This window comes from Amia ocellicauda, chromosome 14, assembly GCF_036373705.1.
Source record: "Amia ocellicauda isolate fAmiCal2 chromosome 14, fAmiCal2.hap1, whole genome shotgun sequence".
Classification (NCBI taxonomy): domain Eukaryota; kingdom Metazoa; phylum Chordata; class Actinopteri; order Amiiformes; family Amiidae; genus Amia; species Amia ocellicauda.
Window position 1 is genome coordinate 35748694 of NC_089863.1, and position 26365 is coordinate 35775058.

Below are 26365 nucleotides of genomic sequence, written 5' to 3' on the forward strand. Positions count from 1 at the left end.
CGCAGAGTGCACCTGCACCTGAGATTGTGTTGAGAAGCTTTGTGATAAGAGCAGGTAAAGAGGGAAAAGAAACACAAGTATTTTCTTTGTTTGAAGAACACATTTTGTTTTAACTGAAACGGGACTACAACTTTTGAAAGGGAAATAGTTGCTAGTGCACTGTATTTTTATTGAATTTATTAGAAGAAAAAAGCTTATATTTTGGACAGAACGAACTCGTTTGGCATGCAACTAGCAGCAAACGATGTGAAGCAAACAAAACAGTTAGCAAGTTAGCAAGTTAGCAAGTTACAGTCTGTCCTAGGTCCGGGGGTGCTTATGGTTGTTTATGGGTTCCCTTACCTTAGCCAGTGTCATGTACGGGTGTCCGTACCTTACTGGAGTGTTTGTTTTTATTATAATATATATACATAATATAATATATAATAATGTAATATTTCAGATAAATCGTCACAGTGAGTGACACCAGCATTATTGGTTTTTTGAGAAATAAAAAAACAGAATGTAGAGAAGAAAATGTTGGAAGGAAGTTGGGAGAAAGACTGGTCTCCGAAGGAGCACCGGGACTGGTGGAAGCAACAACAACCAGATAAGACAGAGAAAGGAATTGTGATATTGTGTCAGGTTGGTGAGAATCAAGAAAAGAAAATAACAGAAATGGAAGATCATCATAAACAGTAATGTGAATTGAGAGAAGAAGTTGTGAAAAATACGATAGAATTAATAGAACTACAAGGCAAATTAGAAGGGCAAGAAAAGTGGTCAGAAAAGGTGAAGGTGTAGGTGCGCGATGTGCTGCCATGTTAGGAGCGCGTCGCGAACACAGATCACTCCTAGGACGACATGCCCGATTGGGATGATTTAGATCGCAAAGCATGGGAATATGAAAAAGGAGGTTTTGCTAGCGCTCCTCCCCCATATAATCCGGAATATAAATCAATCACTGATTTTGGTTATAATAATACATTGTATCCAGATCTGACCGCTCTGAAAACGGTCCCAGCTGCACCCATGCAAGTCAAAACTAGACAGAGTAAAGAGGAAGGTCAATCAATAGTCTATACGACTAAAACCCATGTCCCCTTCTCCCCAGGAGAAAAAGAAATGATATGGGTGTCCCTCCCAAAATTAAAACCAAACCAGGGTAACACAACTTTTTGGGATATTCTAGATGAAAAGATGGTTATTCACCTCCTTCACCCGCACGATGTACACATCATCGTGAAGGCTAAATGTCCGCCCAACATTTGGATACAGTTACTACGAGAATATCAGACCGGGGAGTGGGCTAATGTAGCCTCTACAGATGAGGAGGAAATAACAGAACTTTTTCACAATGGATCAAGAAAACTGAGATAGTGAAATAATGAAATAATCGAGTGGGATTATTTGACATTTTATTCTAAATAATCATAAGCTTAAATAATAAGTTATAAGGGCTGTTTGAGACACTGCAGGGTCAATAAAACATGCCACAGATCGGATATCTGAATTATCTTTAGATATCAATGTGTATGTGCTTTGTGTGTTTATGAATATGTATAGTTTGAAGGTGATATAAGGTAAATGTCTATGTTTTGGCAATCATTTTAGAATTATATTTAAAAATGTAACAACAGATTTATCATATTCATGAGGATCTTTGGCTCTATACAGAGTGCCTCAAGCATCAGAAATCAGAAAGAAAGACTATTATAAGAAAAGTAATCCAAAATATACATTGAATAAACAGATGGATAATAATAGTAATACATAAATAGTCATGGTGTCTCCACAAGAAGAACCAGAATTTGTTTGTTAAACATCATGTTATGGACAAGCTCTGTCAAAAGTCAAATTCAAGGAAACGAAAGGCTAGAAGAGAGCCTGGTGCAGCCCTGACAGCCTGTGAAAGCAGGAGAATGTAAACAGTCTGGTGACATGTTACAGTCTTTCAGAAAATGTTTGGTTATTGGTGCCTAGCATATAATACCTGAAATGAAAGTCAAAGTAGACCATGGTTTTAAGATGAGTGATGTAGGAAAAGGGTAAGATACCGCAGAAGTATAAGATTACAACTATAGAATAAGTAAGCTCAAGTAATATAAAATGCTTTACAGGAGAAAAGTAAGAATGGAAAGGAAGAGTAAAAGAGAAGGTGTCCTAGGATTATGGGAATCATTATTGAGATCAATGGCCTATTGGCTAATATTTTGTTAGGTACATATATGACTTCAATAAACGAATAATGGAGTGACATCTGTATAAATATAAATAAAACATATTGATAAAAAAACCTGAATACATTTCTTGTAAGAAATTAAGAATAGGAGAAAGAATAGCTGTTAGAATGCAGAGCAATGTTAACCAAAGTTGAAGAGGGTTTGAGTAAGTTGACGAGGGTCTGAGTAAGTTGATAAGGCTTGGGAAGCAGGAAAAGGTGAGTTTGATGTGTGTGAGACAAATGTGCTGCCACTTTTAGCACAGAGAGCTTCTGATGGTGATTGAATGAAACGTGGGAAAATAAATAAACTTGATGTAGGATAAATGAATAAATAATTGAATGAGATATGAGCCGCAGAGACCTCCCACATTGGAAAGTGGACTACAGCAGATAATCCTCTCCTCTCCCAGGGCAGGGTGATTAAGTGGGGACGCGTGTGAAGAGTGCAGGTGGACCCAGGTGAGTTGTGCGGTGGTGATTGGCTCAAAGAAACACAAATAATAAGGCACGCGTGCAAACAATCAAAATAATACTAAGTGAATAACAAATTAAACAATAAAGTGAAAGATAATCAACACACAAAATAATGGCAATATAGAACCAAACAAAATACACAAGCCATATTGCATAAAGTGAAGTGAAATATAAATATAATAAGTAATGGTGATTAAGGAGCTAATTAACACCGTCCGTGACATTTACATTGGTTGGGTGTGTGGATACCAGTAATAATTTTTGTTTTATTGAAATACAAAATAATTCTATTTTTCCGAAGTGCTGAACTTTAATACAGTCTAGAAAGATTAATATTTTTTGTCTTGGGCTATATTATTATTACCATAGTTTTTCTATTGTATAAGTATCTTGGAGTAGAGGCATAGGTGGGCATGTGGGCAGAGGAGTAGGAAGGCCGGTCAAGCAAATAAGCTTGCTAAGGTACGCAGCAGCAGCAAGCAGCCCCCACATCCAGCCAGCCAGCCAGTCTGGCTGGCAGTGACTGAGTGGTTGACAGACGGCAAGCAACGGAATGTACGTGCTCTGTGATGTCATAGCAGTCAGCTGAGAGAGGCTCGTGATGTCATCACTGAGCTGGCTGGCTGGCTGGCTGGCTGGCTGGCTGGCGGGCTGGCTGGCTGTGTGTGTGTGTGTGTTTGTGTGTGTGTCTGTTTTTCTGTTTGTCAGTCTGTCTGTCTGTCTCTCTCTCTCTCTCTCTCCCTCTCAATTCATTTGTATTGTCAAAAGCAATTGGACATACATACATTCATACATATATATATATATATATATATATATATACATACATACATACATGCTAGAAAGTCATTACTATGTTATCTTAAAGGCTAACTAAGCAGAACATATATCATTATCGAACAGAGTTCATAGGTCTATACATGGTATTAGGGAACAGGCACGTAGGTCATTCTGTTTGACATTGTCTCCAAGGTTCTCATTGTAAATAACAAAGAGAAATCAAACTACCTTATGGCCTCCTGACCTTCTAGCTTGACCTTATCTTTCTTAAGTATACAAGAGAGAAAAACAGTTGTGAGAAAAGAATTTCTAACTTTCCTTCCACACATACATACATACATACATACATACATACAAACCAGAGGCATGCAAAAAAATATAAAGAGGAAGAAAATGTTGTATAGCACATACAAAAGGGATGGTGATGAAACAAAATACATAGAATATGTTGAGCTGCAAAGAGATCTTAAGAGAGGGATCAGGAAAGCAAAGAGGGAAATAGAAAGAAACATAGCTCTTGGAGCTACAACCAATGCAATGAGCTTTTTTCAAAATTACAACAGCAAGCGGTCAATTAAGGAGGAGGTGAAACAGATAAAGGGCAAAAATGGAGGTATCTTGGAAAACGAACAAGATGTGGCAAATATTCTAAATGAGTATTTCACAGAGGTTTTTACAAAAGAAAAAACAGATGACATGCCACAGGTTGACAATCAATCCAGTCAAACCCTAAGAGAGATCAGGATAAATGAGGAGGAGGTACTAAAGGGACTAGCAGAATTAAAATCAAACAAATCACCTGGGCCAGATGGGATATTTCCAACAGTACTTAAAGAAATGAGGGAAATTATGTATAGGCCGTTAACTCGATTATTTCAAATGACACTTAGAACAGGGGATGTTCCCACTGACTGGAAGACAGCAAATTTCATACCAATCCACAAGAAAGGGGACAAAACTGAGCCAGGAAATTACAGACCAATCAGTCTCACCTGCATCACCTGTAAAATGTTGGAAAAAATGATTAGACAGAAAATAGAGGAGCATCTCAATGAAAACCATATTCTTGGAGATAGTCAACATGGGTTTAGACGAGGCAGATCATGTCTTACTAACTTAATACATTTTTTTGAACATGCAACTGCAGCTGTAGATCACGTGAAAGCATATGATATGATATACTTAGATTTCCAAAAAGCTTTTGATAAGGTTCCACACCAAAGACTGATCCTCAAATTGGAAGCTGTAGGCATTCAGGGTAATGTAAGTAGATGGATTATGAACTGGTTGATGTATAGGAAACAGATTAGAGGAGTCACTTCTAACTGGAGTGAGGTTGTTAGTGGAGTTCCACAGGGATCAGTACTAGGGCCTTTGCTTTTTCTAATCTATATTAATGATCTGGACTCTGGGATACTTAGCAACCTTGTCAAATTTGCAGATGATACTAAAATAGGTGGCTTAGCAGATACAATCTTGGCAGCACATGCTATTCAGAGGAACTTAGATAAATTCAGTTGTGGGCTGACACCTGGCAAATGAAATTCAATGTGGACAAGTGCAAGGTAATACATGCAGTAAAACAAAAATGTCCACTATAATTACACTATGGGAGGTACAGATCTAGATGAAGTAATGCATGAGAAAGACCTAGGAATCTATGTGGATTCACTTTCTCCATCCAAACAATGTGGGGAAGCAATACAAAAGGCATACAGAATGCTAGGGTATATCGTCAAAAGTGTAGAATTTAAAACAAGGGAAGTAATGTTAAGACTGTACAATGCGCTAGACCTCATCTGGAATACTGTGTACAGTTCTGGGCACCACACTTCAAGAAGGATATTGCTGCTTTAGAGACAGTTCAGAGGAGAGCAACCAGACTTATTCCAGGTCTGAAGGGAAAGTCCTACTCGGAGAGACTGAGGGAACTGAACCTTTTCACCCTGGAACAGAGGAGATTACGTGGGGACTTGATCCAAGTCTTCAAAATCATGAAAGGTTCCTCAAACCAGAGGAGCTTTTCCAGATCAGCAGGGACACACGCACCAGGGGACAACAAATGGAAATTGGGCTTCAAGGCATTCAAGATGGAAAGTGGTAGAAGCTGAAAGTTTGGGAACATTTAAAAATAGACTGGATAGGATCCATGGATCACTTAGATATTAATGGACACCAAACGAGCATGATGGGTCGAATGGCCTCCTCTCGTTTGTAAACTTTCTTATGTTCTTATGTTCTTATGTTCTTATGAATGTTCCCTAAGCATGTTTCAAATGTTCCCTAATTTATGTTACAAATGTGCCTTAGCACCTCTCTCTCTCTCTCTCTCTCTCTCTCTCTCTGTCTCAATTCAGTGCATTTGTATTGTCAAAGCAATTGGACATGCATACATACATACATACATATATATGGAAAATAAACAATATGTGTACATCTCTGCATTAATGGTGCCCTAACAGATGTGCAAGTTACATGACAGACAGACAGACAGACACTCACACACACTTTCACACACACACACACACACACACACACACACTTTCACAGACAGACAGACAGACAGACACACACACACACACACACACACTTGTATACCTGACACGTATAGAAGACTGGATAGGGAGATATAAATAGCAATGGGGAGACTCTTGTACTTGGTGTGGCTCTATCCATATAGTGGGGCCAGCAGCCACTTAGCAGGTGTAGCAATAGAAGCTCAGCCTGGGGAGACTGGATTTAGCATTTCCTCTCCATTTTGATAAGTATCCTTAATCATTTCTGCAAAATACTTCTATGATACCTATGTATGTTTTTTACTTGTACTATATTATACTATCAAGTATCAGTGTACACATACAATGTGACCTGTTACATTAATACAGAGGCCACGGAAGGCCAGATCAGTAATAGCCACTGTCCCCTGATATTACACTTTTTTACAATCACTTTGGCACTCATTTCAGAACCTTGATGTCATTTTTCAAAACTCTAGACACTAAACTCACACCCGATGATCAAAATGCACATTTTTCAATTGCTTGGATACAATACACATCAACCTCAGATCATTTGTTCATTGAACTAAAATGATACAACTTAACGTCAAAGTATTACCATTTCAAAATGCAATTCACACATTACATCTGAGATCACTGTCTATTCATTTCATTACAAAGATCTAACTATCAATTGATACAGCTGCTCAAAATGATAAGTGACTGTTGCATTACTCTTAATTCATAGTTTTATGGAAACTGACGAACAGTATTCCATGTTTCGATCATGAAAGTTTCAGGATAATGAGATCCATTGACACCAATAACCGAGGAGCATGAACCAGTTGGACTACATTATCTATGGATGTAATATTTCATCATCATTCATCATCATGTAGCACTTTTCCACACCATGTTTTCAGTGTGGAAGGAAAGTTAGAAATTCTTTCTCTAATACCTGTTTTTCTCTCTTGTATACTTAAGAAAGATAAGGTCAAGCTAGAAGGTCAGGCCAGAAGGTAGTTTGATTTCTGTTTGTTATTTACGATGAGAATCTTGGAGACAATGTCAAACAGTATGATTGAAGTGCCTGCTCCCTAATCCATGTGTTGATCTATGAACTCTGTCCTATAATGATATAAATTCTGCTTAGCTAACTTTTAAGATAACATAGTAATGACTTTCTGATTATAACCAGCTCTTTGATTTTTGTGTATAAAAGCTCTGACTGTTAAAATGAAGGCAGAGCGACTTTGGGATCTTCTTGAGTCACTGTTCCTCTCCACGCTGCATGTATTAAAGGCATTGCAACTAACGCTCCAACCTGGTTGAAGATGATTGTTCTTCCACATCAGATTTGACATTACTGTATGTATGCAGGCCCTTGTAATTGCTTTTCCAATACTGCCAACTGGTTATTGATGATTGATTTCACATTGTGGTACGAGTATCGAGTGAAATGAGTGCTATCCACCCGAGCAACACAGTGATAACATGGAGCCGGCAGGTCATCCAGGTCACAATAGAGGTCAAGCAGTGGGAGGAGGAAGACGTGGTGGTCAAAGGAATGGAAGGGGACATGCACCCCTTCTGAGAGGTGGTCGTGGGCCTCGTCATAGAGGAGGGCTTAGGCCTCACCAGAGAGGCAGCCATGGGCCTCATTTGAGAGGTGTTGGGGGAACGTGGTAGAGGACAAGGCCACGGACCAGACAGCGGCAGCAACAGCAAATAGTGTCCAGTGAAATCCGAGAAATAGTTGTAGAACATGTTGTAAATCATGGCATGACCATGACTGAGGCAGCTACAATGATTCAATCAAATCTGTAGTATTCTCTCTACTAGTCCTTTTACAGTGATGTATTTATGTGTAGTACCATAATGAAACATGTATCACATATTTTGTACTACAATATTTAATGATTGTACGAACAACTACACAGTGAAACTATCGGTATCTTCTGTGTTACTATGTTACTATGGTATTTCATGATAAATGAGTTATTTGAACCAACAAGTCTGCAAGTGCTAGGTTTCTTTAAAGATATGAATGCACAATGCAATGTTTTGAACATTGGACAGCCTGTGTTACAAGTGATGACCGTTTTGAGTTTTGTGTCTAGAGTTTTGAAAAATGACATCAAGGTTCTGAAATTAGTGACAAAGTGATTGTAAAAAACTGTATATTCATCCTATTTAATGTGCTCTTTTAAAATGTACTTTTCTTTTTTATGTTGCCATTTCTGTTCTACCAATGTTTCAGTTGTTAGCCAAAGATTGACAGAGTACATCTCATACACACAGGCCAGACAGCAAAGATTTCTTTTTGAAATTCAATTACAAATGCTGCATGAACTCATCAATACGATTAGAGCTCCTGAAAGCAATATAACTAACTCACTCTACAGCATCTCATTAGCAGTGAAAAGAAACCAAGAAAGTTGGGACAGTCGACTGTTTACCACTATGTAACATCACCTTTTCTTTTAATAACACTTATTAAGCACTTGGGCACTGAAGACACCACTTGGTTAAGTTTAGCAAGCGGGATTTTCCCCCATTCATCCATTATGCATTTCCTCAGCTGCGCAACTGCACAGGGCCTTCGTTGTCTTAATTTGCACTTCATAGTGCGCCACACATTCTCAATTCGGAGACAGGTCAGGACTGCAGGCAGGCCATGCTAGCACCCGCACTCTCTGCCTATGCAACCATGCACTTGAAATCTGGGCAGAATGTGGTTTGGCGTTATCCTGCTGAAAAATGCAGGTACGTCCCTGGAAAAGATGATGTCTGGATGGCAGCATATGTTGCTCCAAAATGTGTACATCTCTTTCTGCAAAAATGGTGCCCTCACAGATGTGCGAGTTACATGACAGACACTCATACACACTGTCACACCCATACACACACAAACACACACTTTCACAGACAGACACACGCACACACACACACACACACACACACACACACACTTTCACAGACAGACAGACAGACACACACACTTTCACACACAATCACTTTCACAGACAGACACACACACACACTTTCACACAGAGACAGACACACACACACTTACATACATACATACATACATACATACAGTGAGGGAAAAAAGTATTTGATCCCCTGCTGATTTTGTACGTTTGCCCACTGACAAAGAAATGATCAGTCTATAATTTTAATGGTAGGTGTATTTTAGCAGTGAGAGACAGAATAACAACAAGAAAATCCAGAAAAACGCATTTCAAAAAAGTTATAAATTGATTTGCATGTTAATGAGGGAAATAAGTATTTGATCCCCTATCAATCAGCAAGATTTCTGGCTCCCAGGTGTCTTTCATACAGGTAACGAGCTGAGATTAGGAGCACTCTCTTAAAGGGAGTGCTCCTAATCTCAGCTCGTTACCTGTATAAAAGACACTTGTCCACAGAAGCAATCAATCAATCAGATTCCAAACTCTCCACCATGGCCAAAGAGCTGTCCAAGGATGTCAGGGACAAGATTGTAGACCTACACAAGGCTGGAATGGGCTACAAGACCATCACCAAGCAGCTTGGTGAGAAGGTGACAACAGTTGGTGCGATTATTCGCAAATGGAAGAAACACAAAATAACTGTCAGTCTCCCTCAGTCTGGGGCTCCATGCAAGATCTCACCTCGTGGAGTTTCAATGATCATGAGAACGGTGAGGAATCAGCCCAGAACTACATGGGAGGATCTTGTTAATGATCTCAAGGTAGCTGGGACCATAGTCACCAAGAAAACAATTGGTAACACACTATGCCGTGAAGGACTGAAATCCTGCAGCGCCCGCAAGGTCCCCCTGCTCAAGAAAGCACATGTACAGACCCGTCTGAAGTTTGCCAATGAACATCTGAATGATTCAGAGGAGAACTGGGTGAAAGTGGTCTCAGATGAGACCAAAATCAAGCTCTTTGCCATCAACTCAACTCGCCGTGTTTGGAGGAGGAGGAATGACCCCAAGAACACCATTCCCACCATCAAACATGGAGGTGGAAACATTATGCTTTGGGGCTGTTTTTCTGCTAAGGGGACAGGACAACTGCACCGCATCAAAGGGACGATGGACGGGGCCATGTACCGTCAAATCATGGGTGAGAACCTCCTTCCCTAAGCCAGGGCATTGAAAATGGGTCAAATACTTATTTCCCTCATTAACATGCAAATCAATTTATAACTTTTTTGAAATGCATTTTTCTGGATTTTCTTGTTGTTATTCTGTCTCTCACTGCTAAAATACACCTACCATTAAAATTATAGACTGATCATTTCTTTGTCAGTGGGCAAACGTACAAAATCAGCAGGGGATCAATTACTTTTTTCCCCCACTGTACATACATATATATGGAAAAGAAACATTACAAGTATAAATCACAATAAGATGTAATAAAGTACAGATAAACAAAGTGTAATAAAAAGTGATCTGTTTGAAAATGCAGGGACGTCACTGGAAAAGATGATGTCTGGATGGCAGCATATGTTGCTCCAAAATGTGTACATCTCTTCTGCAAAAATGGTGCCCTCACAGATGTGCGAGTTACATGACAGACAGACAGACAGACACTCACACACACTGTCACACCCACACACACACTTTCACAGAGAGACATATACACACACACACACACACACACACACACACTTTCACACAGAGACAGGCACACACACGTACAGACACACACACTAACTTTCACACAGAGACAGACACACACACACACACACACACACACACATACATACATACATATGGAATAGAAACAATACTTTTATAAATCACAATAAGATGTAATAAAGTACAGAAAAACTAAATGTAAGAAAATGTGATCTTTAATACACACAAATATGTATGGCTGGTCGGATGCGTCTTGGACTCGGGTTCCTCTTCATTACGTATAACGGTTTTGCCTTTTGCTAAAGCTTTCCGTGGAGGGGATCGTGGGTGAGTTTGTACCATTCTTGGGGGGCTCTGCCTTGTTGGGGCGGAGCTGTGATCCAGGTGAACAGCAGATCGGGCATAGGTGGGCATGTGGGCAGAGGAGTAGGAAGGCCGGTCAAGCAAATAAGCTTGCTAAGGTACGCAGCAGCAGCAAGCAGCCCCCCCATCCAGCCAGCCAGCCAGTCTGGCTGGCAGTGACTGAGTGGTTGACAGACGGCAAGCAACGGAATGTACGTGCTCTGTGATGTCATAGCAGTCAGCTGAGAGAGGCTCGTGATGTCATCGCTGAGCTGGCTGGCTGGCTGGCTCTGTGTGTGTGTGTGTCTGTGTCTGTCTGTTTTTCTGTTTGTCAGTCTGTCTGTCTGTCTCTCTCTCTCTCTCTCTCTCCCTCTCAATTCAATTCATTTGTATTGTCAAAGCAATTGGACATACATACATACATACATACATATATGTAGCGTAAGGTACACTTATACATTTCAATTAAAGAAGTGAATTCATAGTATCACCTTATCACGAATCCTGGAGTCTTGTAGAACTCAATTTCTGTAATAATTGGACGCAGACACCAATTCCAAAGATATAAATTGTCAAATTTATTTAAAAACAAAGACTAAATGTAGCACTACACTAATTATACAAAAGGGAAAAACTAATTAAAATTCAACTCTAGATCAACAAATCAAAGACAAATCACTTCCGTGACCAAATCAAAGACCATGGGATCCCATAGGATAACACACAAATCGTTAAACAAAAAAGGTTATAAACACATTGACTACAATACCGGTTAGTAATTCTAGGAATCACTAAGAAACAGTTGAAAGTGCTAAATTGCAGTTTCAGAAGAAGAAAAAAAACTGTAACTGATGGGATATGTAGTACTTTATACTCGAGTGGTCTATGCGATTACACCCTGTTGGTGTTATTAAGAACGCCAAGTACCAGAATGCAGAGCGGGACTGTTTTTTGTGCCGTGACTTGTCGGGGGAAAAAGGCGCAGAAAAAACGGACGAGAAGGTGAAGGTAGTATGGCGGTGATGCACGCGTTGGTGAAGTGGGAAAGCGGGGTCGACAAAGACTCTTACAGCGTGATTCCCACTGCTTGCTTTCGCAATTTTGATTTATTCAGCATTGCTGATGATGACGAAGAGACGACTCGAAACTTCAGAGCAGAGTGGAGAGACACGAACAAACCTCCAAAAGGTGGATGGCCTGTCCATGAATCGCAGATCATTATGACTGGTAACAATGTTTATTTAAAAAAAAAACATTAAAGTCTTTACATGCTATTTGATATATACAATCACAGTATATTTGAAATGAATGTTTAAGTTATTAATGTGTTGTACTTCTAACATACTCTTATAACATGGTAGGTGGTGGTGAGGGCGCTAAAACTCGTCATACTTGACTGGCATTTGTAAGAACGATTTATTGTGTGTTGTGCTTTACAATAAAATCCCCCAAATCACAAAATAAATTAAACCAGATATAATTTAACTTCAGTTTTGATTCAGTGTTGGCTGTTCATCTTAATTTGTATGGTCAAAGCACAGTATTTTTATGACAAATAAATATAATCCCCAAATATCTGTGGACATAATGCAGGGTTTTATTTATTTTATTTTTATTTTAGGAAAAGAAGGCGAACTAAGAAGAAAACTTAATGACCTAACAAAAATGCCCTGTCCTAAAATGAAGAGAGTACCTAAACCAAACAAAAAACTTCAAATTTCAGATGATAGTGACCTTGATGAACCACAGTTACCGGTGAGATAATTACTGCAAATATTAAATAAATGTATTGCAGGATTGTTTTTTTTTAATCATATTCATATATATATATATTTTCATTTTAAACTCTTTTCCTCTCTGAATACAGCACAAAATAAGAAAGAAAACCGATGGAGCTTCAAGAATTAGATCCCGTCATATTCTACAGACATTTAAAGAGTCCAGTGAAGTTGAGCTACAGCAAAACGTTAAGCAGCTCGAAAAGGAAAACACAAGACTTAAAAATGAAAACCAATGTCTTCGAAACCGTATGGTTGATGGTAAGTTTTTTTTATTTATAGCAAATAATTCCTTACCTTGATAAATGTTATTCTTCAGTAATTTAGATTCCAGAGTAATGTATTATAGTTGATCATACTGAAGTAATCTAGAACCACAATACAGACTCTTAATGTGCACTGTCTAATAGTTTAATAATACTGATTATTAAATAAAGTTTTCAACATAACTTCATAATCCTACATTAATGACTATATGCATTACATTAGACCTGGTAATTCTTGTATTTTATTTCTTTTATTTTTTTCGTAGCTAATGTTAATGACCCACAAAAAGGTCAGTTTGCCAATAACATAGAGCAAGTCTCTCAAGTATAATTGCAGGCATTGATGGTTTTGTTTTCACTTTGTATTAAATATATTACTAGAAATGATTATCATTTAATACTAAGGTTTTTTTCTCCAGAGATTCCAGACCTTTTGGACAATCTGAAAAAAATTGTAACAAAAGCCACATTGATCAGCAATGAAGACAAAAGTGTGTCACCATCAAGTGGTTCTGACAGCCCCACAGCAAATTGTTCTGAATCTGACAAAGAATCACCAAAACAGGTATAACACTCTTGGTCTACAATATTACAAAGACAAGGTAAAAATATATATATTGAAAACAAATATTGGTTGTAAACAATCTAATGATGCTACATTATCAGTTATATTCATAGTTATAGTTGATAATAAGAATGTAATTGAATTATGGGTGTCACAGATTCACTGACTTTATTATGTCTGTAAATTAATAAACTTAGAATTGAGACATACTGTGGTCTTTAATAACACATTTCTGTAACAAAATCACAGCCTTACTGATAATGTATTCCACTTAACATAATATAAGAATAGTTTGGGGATAAACTTGTTTTTTATTTACCATTGTCTTTTAGGTGGAAATATTCCCAGGCACTGGAGTTTACATTGACAAACTGTCCTGGATCCTTGCAGAGAGGTGCAGCACGAATACGTCATATGCAAGAACCCTGACGGTTGCTGTCTTTGACTTTCCAACATTATTAAAGAGCAATCTTCGTGGTGGTGGCAGCAAGAGAGATCCAACTTCGGAGAAAAAGACACCTCTGGATCGCTTAAAGGTGGAAGCCATATATGGTATGTAAATGCTGTTGTACAAAATTTCTAACTCTCCTTTTTAACTGTATAGAACACAAAGGGTTAGCATTTGAAATGTTCCTTTGGCCTTTGTTTTAGTTTCAGAGACTAGAGTTAATTTATTAATAAATAATAATACCTTACATGTAGCAGCTGGAAAGATCCCAAAGTGCTCTACAGACTCACTTCACCCACCACCCTCTGGGGTGCAGCCATTTTGTACCAGCAGATTACTACACAGCAGTAAAGGTGGAGTCATAACAAATTTGTTAGACCTGATTGAGGGAAGCCTGACTTAGAATTCAGCCACGTCACTCTTTCAACAACACCTTGTAAATCACCTTGGATTAATGCTTCAGACATATTAATACATAATAATAATGAATAGTGCCATGGGATCCTTGACAATATAAACGTTCATGTCTCATTTAAATTTGACTTTTGAGCAAATACTTCACATTTCAGTCCAGTTGTGCCACATCAATGTAATGCTTAAGCAAGGTATTAATGGAGAAAAGACTGCCTTTGCATAGCTGCTTCGCCAAGTACAGATTTTACTATGAACTAGTGTAAGACAAGTTTAAGAGCATACACCAAAACGTTTAAATACACCCACACACAAAAATGTTGATTTACTGTGGCAATATGTAACTAATGAACCCTTCTCAAAGATATGTGGTATGTTTATTAAAAGATTTTTATATATCTATGTGCAAGTCATTAAATCTATGTGATACATGTTTTTTAGGGGCTACCTTGAAAAAATTGCCCAGTACCCCAAAGAGTGTAATTGGTGGTGCAATTAACAGCAAGATAAATGAACTACGACACAGAATGAAACCAGAGTGAAGATTTGAAGAACCAGATCTGTATTTTTTGTTTTGTTTTCAACAGGGTTGGGGTCAATTCCAATTCAATTTTTAATTCCCTTTTCAATTCAATTCCAATAAAGAATATTCTGTGAATGCAAAAAGTAATTGCAATTTTGAATTGATTTGTAGGAGGAATTGGAATTGAAAAACAGGAATTGACCCCAACCATGGTTTTCAGTGAGTGTTGTACAAATTGATAGGTCAGGGTTTCTGTAAAAACTTAATAGAGGCCAGCAGGCGTGCACGATCTGGGAAAAACTGCTCCACTACAACAGACCTCTTTCCCTTCGTTTTCTCTAAAAACCTCCTGATATCCTTCACTGCAGCTCTGACTCACCGAGGACGAGGAGGCGAGAGAGGAATCCGTGAAGCCGCCCTCACTGTCACTCCGAGCCGCGATGCTCCAGCGTGTAGCCGGACCTTTCCCCACCAAGCCGCTCGCTACCCCAGCTTCACTACTGTGCCACCACTTCTTTTACTGCCACTATTTACCAACACCGTCCGTGCTCCCTCCCAGCACCTTCTTAGTGCGTTTTTTCCACCCGGCGCCTCGGCTTGTACCGCCGAGCCTGGCCCTGCCTCCTCCTCGGCTACACCCTGTGTGTCTGTCCGCCCGTCTGCTGGCTGCTGAGGTTGTTCCTCGTCACTAACCAGCGCCCCGTGCACCGCCTCAACATCATCTCCCCCCGGCGTCTCGGTCGTCACTATCCCCCGCTGCCTCGACCCCGTCCCCCAGCTGTGCGTCATCGCCTCCGGGCAGCTCTTCCCCCGTCACGGCATCAGTGGTACCATCGGTCCGACCGGCGACTGTCTCCTCCGCCGGGGCTCGATCTCTGTCTGCCCGCTGCATCTGTGGCTGCGGGCCGGTGTCTCTATTCCTCCCCGCGTCGCCCCGCTCCTCCTCCCGCTCCCTGTCCTGCTCGGGACAGTTCCTCACGACATGCCCCTCGCTCCCACACCTGAAACACTTCATGGACTCCGAAGTAGCGAACACGACGTAGTCGGTATTGTCGATCTTAAATTTAAAAATGACATTAAGATCCTCATTGATGTTATTGAGGATCATATACAGCTGCCTTCGGAAGGACACGACGTGTTTCAGTTGCGGGGCTTTGCAGCCCAGCGGGACCCTCTTAATGCCGGACATCAGCTGCCCGAGCCGGTGCGGATGAACGGAGGGACGTTAGACAGCGTTACCTTCCGGGCAGGAGCAGCGAGCGGCAACACCGGGGTGAAAGTGTCGTCTAACACTGTGCCATTAGCCACTAGCTGATTGAGCAGATCAGTGGTTTTTAAGAAGATAACAATGGCAGCAGACTTGATATTTTCACACCCTGCTACCTCCCCAACCGCTAACACACACTGCTCTAGGGGGCAGAACTGCACCGGAGCGATCTTGACTCCATGGCGTCGGGTCAGTTTTTCAAAAGACGCATTCAGGGGGTCCGACCCCCCGACCCGGGAAGAACTACCGGTACTCCCCCCTCCCCTCCCCTGTTCCCCCACAATAAGAAAAGCACTGAAAACAGAAGACAAAATAAACAAACTGAAAAAAGTAAAGCAACAAAAAAACGCAGCCAAAGGACAGAGCTCTCAGCAGCACTCCCGCTCACTGCAGACCCCTCCCACACACTCCCAGCTGAGAGAGAGAGAGAGAGAGAGAGAGAGAGAGAGAGAGAGAGAGAGTGTTAGTGTCTGTCTGTCTCTCTCTCTCTGTAGATGCATCATAGGGAACATATGTAACAAACTTTACCCCCTACACCACTCTGTAGAAGTTTATAAAATAATCCCTTGTGCCAGATTGAGTCAAATGCCTTTCTAAAGTCTACAAAACAGGCAAATATTTTTCCTTTATTGTTTTGGGTATATTTATTTATGAGGGTGTGTAGAGTGTAAATATGATCGGTTGTGCTGTGTTTTGGTAGGAAGCCAATCTGACTCTTATTCAGGACACTGTGCTTGGTAAGGAAGGCCAGTATCTGGGCGTTGATGATACTGCAGAACACCTTCCCCAGGTTACTGCTCACACAGCTGCCCCAGTAGTTATTGGGGTCTAATTTGTCTCCACTTTTAAAAATCGGGGTGATCAATCCTTGATTCCCGACCTCAGGGAAACACCCGGCTCTCAGCACCAGGTTAAAGAGTTTGAGCAGAGCCTCCTGCAGCTGCGGGCTGCTGTGCTTCAGCATCTCAGGGCTGATGCTGTCGGGGCCGCTGGCTTTCCTGGGTTTGAGGATTTTGAGTTGATGTTTTAGTTCCTGTATTGTAAATGGGTTATCTAAGGGATTTTGGTTATTCTTAATGATTTCTTCCAATTTATTTAGGTTTTTTAATATTTTAACCTGTTCTGGCTTTGGATTGTTTTCAACATTTTGGTAAAGTTTTTCAAAGTGTGTTTTCCAGATTTCTCCATTTTGAATTGGTATTTCATTTTTTGTTTTTGGGGTATTTATTCTGCCCATATAGTGGTCTTTTTTCTTACTGAGGAGTTGCTTGTAGTGCCGCAGGGCCTGGCAGTAGCTGAGGCGAGCCTCCTGGTTGTCGGGCTCTCTGTGTTTAGTGTTGGAGAGATGTCTCAGGTGTTTCCTAGAAGTTTCACACTCCTGGTCACACCACTGTTCTTTTTTTCTTTTAGACGATTTCATATTTTGGTTTTTAATTGTTTTAATGTTTGATTTTAAAGCCAGTCTCTCAAATATTTCATTCAGTGTTTTGGTGGCTGAGTTTATTCCGTTTTGGTTTATTTGATAGTGTGAGGATTGATATCTGTCTAACATGTTTTCAATCTCATCACTATTCAGGGCTCTTGTGTAGTTCTCTGTGCTGGGCTCTGACCATCTCTAACTGGGTGGCAGGGAGACCAGTTTTGTGGGAAGTTTGGCTCTGACTTGTGGCTGCGCTGATCTTTTTAGGTAAAGTGTTATTTGGCTGTGGTCTGATAGTGGAGATTGTTGTCTGACTATAAACGCATTGTTGGCTTGTGGGTCCAGGTCAGTTATGGCGTAGTCCACCACACTGCTGCCCAGAGCCGAGCAGTATGTGAATCTCCCCAGAGAGTACCCCCTGGTCCTGCCATTGATGATATATAGACCCAGGCTTTTACATAGGCGCACTACCTGCTTCCTGCTCTTGTTTACCACGCTGTCGTGGCTGTGTCAGTGTGGAGGTGTGTGTGTGGCACAGCGGGGAGTCTCCGAACAGGTGTGTGTTCCCCTCTGTATTGATGTAGTCCATCTCTCTGCCAGTCCTGGCATTGAGATCGCCACACAGCAGTACAGAGCCCAGGGTCTGGAAGTGGCAGATTTCGTTTTGAAGCTCATGAAAGCCTTCCTCATTATAGTAGGGGGAGTCTGCGGGTGGCATATAAATTGCACATAGGTATATATCTGTGTTATTTTGTAGGGTGTCTTTTCTGATTTTCATCCACAGGTGTGTGTCTCCTCTCTGTACTGGGCATAGGGCTGCTCGGAGCTCCTCCCTGTACCACACGATAATCCCCCACGAGGCCCTGCCACACCTGACTTTGGGTTTTTTATAGGAGGGCACAATCAGCTCCCTGTATCCATTGTATCCATCCAGTGTATAGACATATCTGCACAGCACCAAGTCTCTACAAGAATGAAAACATCTGAACTATTTACAGTGTTGATCAGTTCAGGGCCTGTGCTCTTCATTCCAAAAGTTGAGGAGCGTAAACCCTGCATATTCCAACTGCTTATTTTAAAGGACATGTTAATATATTTTATTATACTTGTCTCTTCTACATAAGAAAGTTTAATTTGTGGTCTACAACTGATATTATATTACTATTAATAATTATATATGGATATACATAATAATCACTCAAAGATTTTATCTTTGCATCAAAATATCAGAATAATTAAATCACATTTTTTCTTACTCTCCATCTCCACAACCATATATATGTGTGTTGAGGCTCAGTTAACTCAGCAGTGTGGAACAGATGACACTGAGGAGTTGCCTTATCTGGGCCAGCTGGGCAGCATCGGGCCTCCAGGCTCTGGAAGCCGCTGCTGCGTGGCTGTGTGGCTGTGCTGGTCCCCGGCTGTCCGCTCTGCTGTGCTGGACGGGCCCTCTGGGGATGGGGGGGTGGGGAATGGGGCCGCGGGGTCTCAGGGGCTGGGGCTGGGGTGGAGCCGGTGGCTGGGGATGTGGCCGGGGGCTGGGGGGTTTGCTCCTGGTCTCGAGGTGGGGGTGTGTGGGGTTTCGGCCCAGGGTTGTGTCCTTGAGGACCTTTGAGATGATCCTCACACCCGTCTTGTTGAGGTGGACGTGGTCATACAGGTGATGTGGCTGGATGTCTCAGTGGTGTGCCAGGTGGACGTTGGGGAGGAGGGCACATCTTCGGGACACTTCTGCGTTGATGGCCTGGATGATGTGCAGGGGCACGTCTGTGCGGGGCAGCAGTGTGGAGATGGAAATTTTGGCAGTTGGGAATTCCTCTGTGGCTTTCGTTGCTACCTGTCTCAGGGCTGAGGCCACATCGCCCCTGCGGGCACTCAGGTCGTTAGTGCCGGTGTGGATGAGGATGTGTTTGACTTGGCAAAGCCTCCTCTTGGAGAGCAGCTCCAGGGCTCTCTGTGCTGTGGAGCACCAAAGCTTTTTCACTTTTCGCCCAGGGAAGAGGCGCCTCTCAACCAGGATCTTCCCATTGGATTCGCTCAGAATGACCACCTCTGCGTTGACCTGCCACTCCGGGTTTGCGTCGGGAGTGGTGGGGGCAGCGGGTGTGTTTTGGGGGAGTGGCGTTTCAGGGGGTTGTGTATTAGTGGCAGGTCTGGTGATAGTGGGTGTGTCAGGAGTGGTGGGGAGTGTGGGTGGATCAGTGGGTGCGTCAGGGGTTGGAGGTGTTGTGGGGTCAGTGCAGTGCAGTCTCTGTGCTCCAGTGATGTGTAGCTCCTCTCTTAGCTCCTCCAGCTGGCTCTGCAGGCTCCTCAGCTAGCTGTGCTGGGGTGTCCAGGTCAGCTCCTCCCTCGCTCTGCGCAGCTCCGTCCTCAGGGTTTGGCTCTGCTCCTCCAGGTCTCTCACTGCTGCTCTCAGCTCATGGATCTCAGCCTTGTGCTGCATCTTTAGTCTGTGCATCTCATCCCGGAGCTGATCACACAAGGAGGTCTGGGCCAGGGTGCTCAAGGTCTGCTCCCTGAACTCCGCAAACTCCAGCTCCAGCACTGATAGGCATTCCTTTAGTGTTTTAATGTTGCTGGAGAGTTTTGGGGAGACAGGGGGGCAGTCTGTGGGAGATGGGGCACTGTCTGGCTCCGTGTGGCTGGGGGCAGACTGCAGGGTGGCCGGCTCTGGCTCTTGTTTCTCTACCTCAGTCTGCTGCTTTGAGGTGTGGAAGCCGAGAGCTAATTGGTCCAGGCTGCTCTCGCTGCCCTGCACCATGATGGTCCCGTTGTGGTATACATTAAAAGTGAGCATCACACTGTCTGTGTCTTTCTCTACCAGCACTGAGATCTGCCTGCCTCTGCTAATGCCCCTCTTGTTGTTATTGGGGTATGTCTGGCACAGGGTTTTGTGAAAGGCGGTGTAGAACAGTAGATTGTTCTTGACCCTGTTTTCTCCTTTACCGGTGTAGTCTAGGATGAGGGTCTCAGGAGATGCTCTCATCACAGCTTGTTTGTAGTCCTTCTTAGCCTGTGCAGAGCGAATGTCTTCAGGGTATCGGATTTCAAAAGGCAGCTCTGCAGTCAGACTGCTGTTCGATAGATTTCTATCAGTCTCAGTGGCAGTTGGGCTCTCTCCTACTGTCACTCTATTCAAATCGGAGCTCTGCATTTTCATTGGCTGAGTCAACTACTGAGAATGCTTATTTATTTTATTAATACATATTTTTTTGTTTAATTATTTGTCTCTTACCTCCAATTCTTGTCTTCAGCTTTTCTTTTCTGACTTTTCTTCCTGAACTGTCTCTCTGCTTTCTTCTTTTTGTGTTTCTCTTAAAATTATTATTTTTTGAATACTTTTTCTTCTGAATTTCTATTCCATGTCTTCTGTGTATGTTTATAGTGCTATATATTCATTTGTAAATCACAAATTAAATCCGCTTATGTATAAAAACAAATGTTTTTTAGGAGCTCATATTCCTCTCTCTCTCTCTCTCAATTCATTTCATTTGTATTGTCAAAGCAATTGGACATACATACACATACATACATATACACTCACCTAAAGGATTATTAGGAACACCTGTTCAATTTCTCATTAATGCAATTATCTAATCAACCAATCACATGGCAGTTGCTTCAATGCATTTAGGGGTGTGGTCCTGGTCAAGACAATCTCCTGAACTCCAAACTGAATGTCTGAATGGGAATGAAAGGTGATTTAAGCAATTTTGAGCGTGGCATGGTTGTTGGTGCCAGACGGGCCGGTCTGAGTATTTCACAATCTGCTCAGTTACTGGGATTTTCACGCACAACCATTTCTAGGGTTTACAAAGAATGGTGTGAAAAGGGAAAAACATCCAGTATGCGGCAGTCCTGTGGGCGAAAATGCCTTGTTGATGCTAGAGGTCAGAGGAGAATGGGCCGACTGATTCAAGCTGATAGAAGAGCAACTTTGACTGAAATAACCACTCGTTACAAACGAGGTATGCAGCAAAGCATTTGTGAAGCCACAACACGTACAACCTTGAGGCGGATGGGCTACAACAGCAGAAGACCCCACCGGGTACCACTCATCTCCACTACAAATAGGAAAAAGAGGTGAGACATTCAGATGGTAGAGTCAGAATTTGGCGTAAACAGAATGAGAACATGGATCCATCATGTCTTGTTACCACTGTGCAGGCTGGTGGTGGTGGTGTAATGGTGTGGGGGATGTCTTCTTGGCACACTTTAGGCCCCTTAGTACCAATTGGGCATCGTTTAAATGCTACGGCCTACCTGAGCATTGTTTCTGACCATGTCCATCCCTTTTTGACCACCATGTACCCATCCTCTGATGGCTACTTCCAGCAGGATAATGCACCATGTCACAAAGGTCGAATCATTTCAAATTGGTTTCATGAACATGACAATGAGTTCACTGTACTAAACTGGCCCCCACAGTCACCAGATCTCAACCCAATAGAGCATCTTTGGGATGTGGTGGAACGGGAGCTTCGTGCCCTGGATGTGCATCCCACAAATCTCCATCAACTGCAAGATGCTATCCTATCAATATGGGCCAACATTTCTAAAGAATGCTTTCAGCACCTTGTTGAAGCAATGCCACGTAGAATTAAAGCAGTTCTGAAGGCGAAAGGGGGTCAAACACAGTATTAGTATGGTGTTCCTAATAATCCTTTAGGTGAGTTCATCGTAGCTCTTAATACTCTCTTTCTGTCTGGAGGAGATATAATTGAAGTATTGTACACGTACCCGGCTACTTTCAACACCCATTGCTGCACTGATATTTTTCCCTCCATTTTTCTTTATCCATTTTTTTTTTGCTGGAAGTTCCGTCAATACCCGTCAGCCTTTAAGAGACATCATGCAGCCAGGCCTCTTGGCTTGCGGCCACACCGTCCTGAACGCGCCCAATCTCATCAGATCTCGGAAGCTAACGAGGCAGGGCCTGGTCAGTACTTGGATGGGTGACCTCCTGGAAATACCAGGTGCTGCAAGCTTTTTACGTCTCCTGGGTAACTTCATCATAGCTCTTAATACTCTCTTTCAGTCTGTAGGAGATATTATTGAAGAATTGTACACGTACCCGGCTACTTTCATAACCCTTTGCTGCACTAATATTTTTCCCTCCATTTTCCATTTTTTTTTTTTTTTTTTTTTGCTGGAAGTTCCGTCAATACCCGCCAGCCTTTAAGAGACATCATGCAGCCAGGCCTCTTGGCTTGCGGCCTCACCGTCCTGAACGCGCCCTATCTCATCAGATTTCGGAAGCTAACGGGGCAGGGCCTGGTCAGTACTTGGATGGGTGACCTCCTGGAAATACCAGGTGCTGCAAGCTTTTTACGTCTCCTGGGTAACTTCATCATAGCTCTTAATACTCTCTTTCAGTCTGTAGGAGATATTATTGAAGAATTGTACACGTACCCGGCTACTTTCAAAACCCTTTGCTGCACTGATATTTTTCCCTCCATTTTTCTTTTTTTTTTTTTTTTTTGCTGGAAGTTCCGTCAATACCCGCCAACCTTTAAGAGACATCATGCAGCCAGGCCTTTCGGCTTGTGGCCACACCGTCCTGAATGCGCCCGATCTCGTCAGATCTCGGAAGCTAAACGGGGCAGGGCCTGGTCAGTACTTGGATGGGAGACCTCCTAGAAATACCAGGTGCTGCAAGCTTTTTACGTCTCCTGGGTAACTTCATCGTAGCTCTTAATACTCTCTTTCTGTCTCCAGGAGATATAATTGAAGAATTGTACACGTACTAGGCTACTTTCAACACCCTTTGCTGCACTGGTATATTTCCCTCTATTTTTCTTTTTTTTTTTTGCTGGCAGTTCCGTCAATACCCGCCAGCCTTTAAGAGACATCATGCAGCCAGGCGTCTCGGCTTGCGGCCACACCATCCTGAACGCGCCCGATCTAGTCAGATCTCGGAAGCTAAACGGGGCAGGACCTGGTCAGTACATGAATGTGAGACCTCCTGGAAATACCTGGTGCTGCAAGCTTTTACGTCTCCTGGGTAACTTTATCGTAGCTCTTAATACTCTCTATCTGTCTGGAGGAGATATAATTGAAGTATTGTACACGTACCCGGCTACTTTCAACACCCTTTGCTGCACTGATATTTTTCCATCCATTATTCTTTTTTTTTATTTGCTGGATGTTCCGTCAAAACCCGCCAACCATTAATAGACATCATGCAGCCAGGCCTCTTGGCTTGCAGCCACACCGTCCTGAACGCCCCCGATCTCGGAAAATCTCGGAAGCTAAACGGGGCAGGGCCTGGTCAGTACTTGGATGGGTGACCTCCTGGAAATGCCAGGTGCTGCCAGCATTTTACGTCTCCTGGGTAACTTCATCGTAGCTCTTAATACTCTCTTTCTGTCTGGAGGAGATATAATTGAAGAATTGTACACGTACCCGGCTACTTTCAACACCCTTTGCTGCACTGGTATTTTTCCCACTATTTTTCTTTTTTTTTTTTTGCTGGCAGTTCCGTCGATACCTGCCAGCCTTTAAGAGACATCATGCAGCCAGGCATCTTGGCTTGTGGCCACACCGTCCTGAATGTGCCCGATCTCGTCAGATCTCGGAAGCTAAACGGGGCAGGGCCTGGTCAGTACTTGGATGGGAGACCTCCTGGAAATACCAGGTGTTGCAAGCTTTTTACGTCTGCTGGGTAAGTTTATCGTAGCTCTTAATACTCTCTTTCTGTCTGGAGGAGATATAATTGAAGTATTGTACACGTACCCGGCTACTTTCAACAGCCTTTGCTGCACTGATATTTTTCCCTCCATTTTTCTTTTTTTTTTTTTTTTTTTTTGCTGGAGGTTCCGTCAATACCCGCCAGCCTTTAAGAGACATCATGGAGCCAGGCCTCTTGGCTTGCGGCCACATTGTCCTGAACGCGCCTGATCTCGTCAGATCTCGGAAGCTAAACGGGGCAGGACCTGGTCAGTACTTGGATGGGAGACCTCCAGGAAATACCTGGTGCTGCAAGCTTTTTACGTCTCCAGGGTAACTTCATCGTAGCTCTTAATACTCTCTATCTGTCTGGAGGTGTTATAATTGAGGAATTGTACACGTACCCGGCTACTGTCAACACCCTTTGCTGCACTGATATTTTTCCATCCATTTTTCTTTTTTTTTTTTTTTTTTTGCTGGAAGTTCCGTCAATACCCACCAACCTTTAAGAGACATCATGCAGCCAGGCCTCTCGGCTTGCGGCCACACCGTCCTGAATGCGCCAGATCTCGTCAGATCTCGGAAGCTAAACGGGGCAGGGCCTGGTCAGTACTTGGATGGGAGACCTCCGAGAAATACCAGGTGCTGCAAGCTTTTTACGTCTCCTGGGTAACTTCATCGTAGCTCTTAATACTCTCTTTTTGTCTCCAGGAGATATAATTGAAGAATTGTACACGTACCCGGCTACCTTCAACACGCTTTGCTGCACTGATATTTTTCCCTCCATTTTTCTTTTTTCTTTTGTTTCTTGCTGGAAGTTCCATCAATACCCTCCAGCCTTTAAGAGACATCATGCAGCCAGGCCTCTTGGCTTGAGGCCACACCGTCCTGAAGACGCCCGATCTCGTCAGATCTCGGAAGCTAAACGGGGCAGGGCCTCGTCAGTACTTGGATGGGAAACCTCCTGGAAATACCTGGTGCTGCAAGCTTTTTACGTCTCCTGGGTAACTTCATCATAGCTCTTAATACTCTCTTTCAGTCTGTAGGAGATATTATTGAAGAATTGTACACGTACCCGGCTACTTTCAAAACCCTTTGCTGCACTGATATTTTTCCCTCCATTTTTCTTTTTTTTTTTTTTTTTTGCTGGAAGTTCCGTCAATACCCGCCAACCTTTAAGAGACATCATGCAGCCAGGCCTTTCGGCTTGTGGCCACACCGTCCTGAATGCGCCCGATCTCGTCAGATCTCGGAAGCTAAACGGGGCAGGGCCTGGTCAGTACTTGGATGGGAGACCTCCTAGAAATACCAGGTGCTGCAAGCTTTTTACGTCTCCTGGGTAACTTCATCGTAGCTCTTAATACCCTCTTTCTGTCTCCAGGAGATATAATTGAAGAATTGTACACGTACTAGGCTACTTTCAACACCCTTTGCTGCACTGGTATATTTCCCTCTATTTTTCTTTTTTTTTTTTTGCTGGCAGTTCCGTCAAAACCCGCCAGCCTTTAAGAGACATCATGCAACCAGGCCTCTCAGTTTGCGGACTCACAGTCCTGAACGCGCCCGATCTCGGAAGATCTCGGAAACTAAATGGGGCAGGACCTGGTCAGTACTTGGATGGGAGATCTTCTGGAAATACCAGGTGCTGCCAGCTTTTTACGTCTCCTGGGTAACTTCATCGTAGCTCTTAATACTCTCTTTCTGTCTGGAGAATATATAATTGAAGAATTGTACACGTACCCGGCTACTTTCAACACCCTTTGCTTCACTGGTATTTTTCCCTCTATTTTTCTTTTTTTTTTTTGCTGGCAGTTCCGTCGATACCCGCCAGCCTTTAAGAGACATCATGCAGCCAGGCATCTCGGCTTGCGGCCACACCATCCTGAACGCGCCCGATCTCATCAGATCTTGGAATTTAAACGGGGCAGGGCCTGGTCAGTACTTGGATGGGTGACCTCCTGGAAATGCCAGGTGCTGCCAGCATTTTACGTCTCCTGGGTAACTTCATCGTAGCTCTTAATACTCTCTTTCTGTCTGGAGGAGATATAATTGAAGAATTGTACACGTACCCGGCTACTTTCAACACCC

The 26365-nt window shown here is 42.6% G+C and overlaps 4 non-coding genes and 8 pseudogenes across 4 annotated transcripts; all 12 read left to right on the forward strand.

Moving 5' to 3' along the window:
• Positions 1 to 10843: 10843 nt before the first annotated feature.
• LOC136769193 (U5 spliceosomal RNA) lies at positions 10844 to 10958 on the forward strand. The gene has a single exon (XR_010822151.1). It is a non-coding gene; the product is annotated as a U5 spliceosomal RNA (small nuclear RNA).
• Positions 10959 to 22478: 11520 nt separating this feature from the next.
• On the forward strand, positions 22479 to 22596 carry LOC136769467 (uncharacterized; annotated as a pseudogene).
• A 220-nt stretch (positions 22597 to 22816) lies between these two features.
• Positions 22817 to 22934, forward strand: LOC136769614 (uncharacterized; annotated as a pseudogene).
• Positions 22935 to 23150: 216 nt separating this feature from the next.
• LOC136769686 (5S ribosomal RNA) lies at positions 23151 to 23269 on the forward strand. Its single transcript, XR_010822293.1, has one exon. It is a non-coding gene; the product is annotated as a 5S ribosomal RNA (ribosomal RNA).
• Positions 23270 to 23479: 210 nt separating this feature from the next.
• Positions 23480 to 23598, forward strand: LOC136769647 (uncharacterized; annotated as a pseudogene).
• A 210-nt stretch (positions 23599 to 23808) lies between these two features.
• Positions 23809 to 23927, forward strand: LOC136769635 (uncharacterized; annotated as a pseudogene).
• A 211-nt stretch (positions 23928 to 24138) lies between these two features.
• LOC136769215 (5S ribosomal RNA) lies at positions 24139 to 24257 on the forward strand. The gene has a single exon (XR_010822173.1). It is a non-coding gene; the product is annotated as a 5S ribosomal RNA (ribosomal RNA).
• A 219-nt stretch (positions 24258 to 24476) lies between these two features.
• Positions 24477 to 24595, forward strand: LOC136769452 (uncharacterized; annotated as a pseudogene).
• Positions 24596 to 24812: 217 nt separating this feature from the next.
• LOC136769336 (uncharacterized) lies at positions 24813 to 24931 on the forward strand (annotated as a pseudogene).
• Positions 24932 to 25147: 216 nt separating this feature from the next.
• LOC136769574 (uncharacterized) lies at positions 25148 to 25266 on the forward strand (annotated as a pseudogene).
• Positions 25267 to 25482: 216 nt separating this feature from the next.
• On the forward strand, positions 25483 to 25601 carry LOC136768876 (5S ribosomal RNA). Its single transcript, XR_010822043.1, has one exon. It is a non-coding gene; the product is annotated as a 5S ribosomal RNA (ribosomal RNA).
• Positions 25602 to 26141: 540 nt separating this feature from the next.
• On the forward strand, positions 26142 to 26260 carry LOC136769400 (uncharacterized; annotated as a pseudogene).
• Positions 26261 to 26365: the final 105 nt, after the last annotated feature.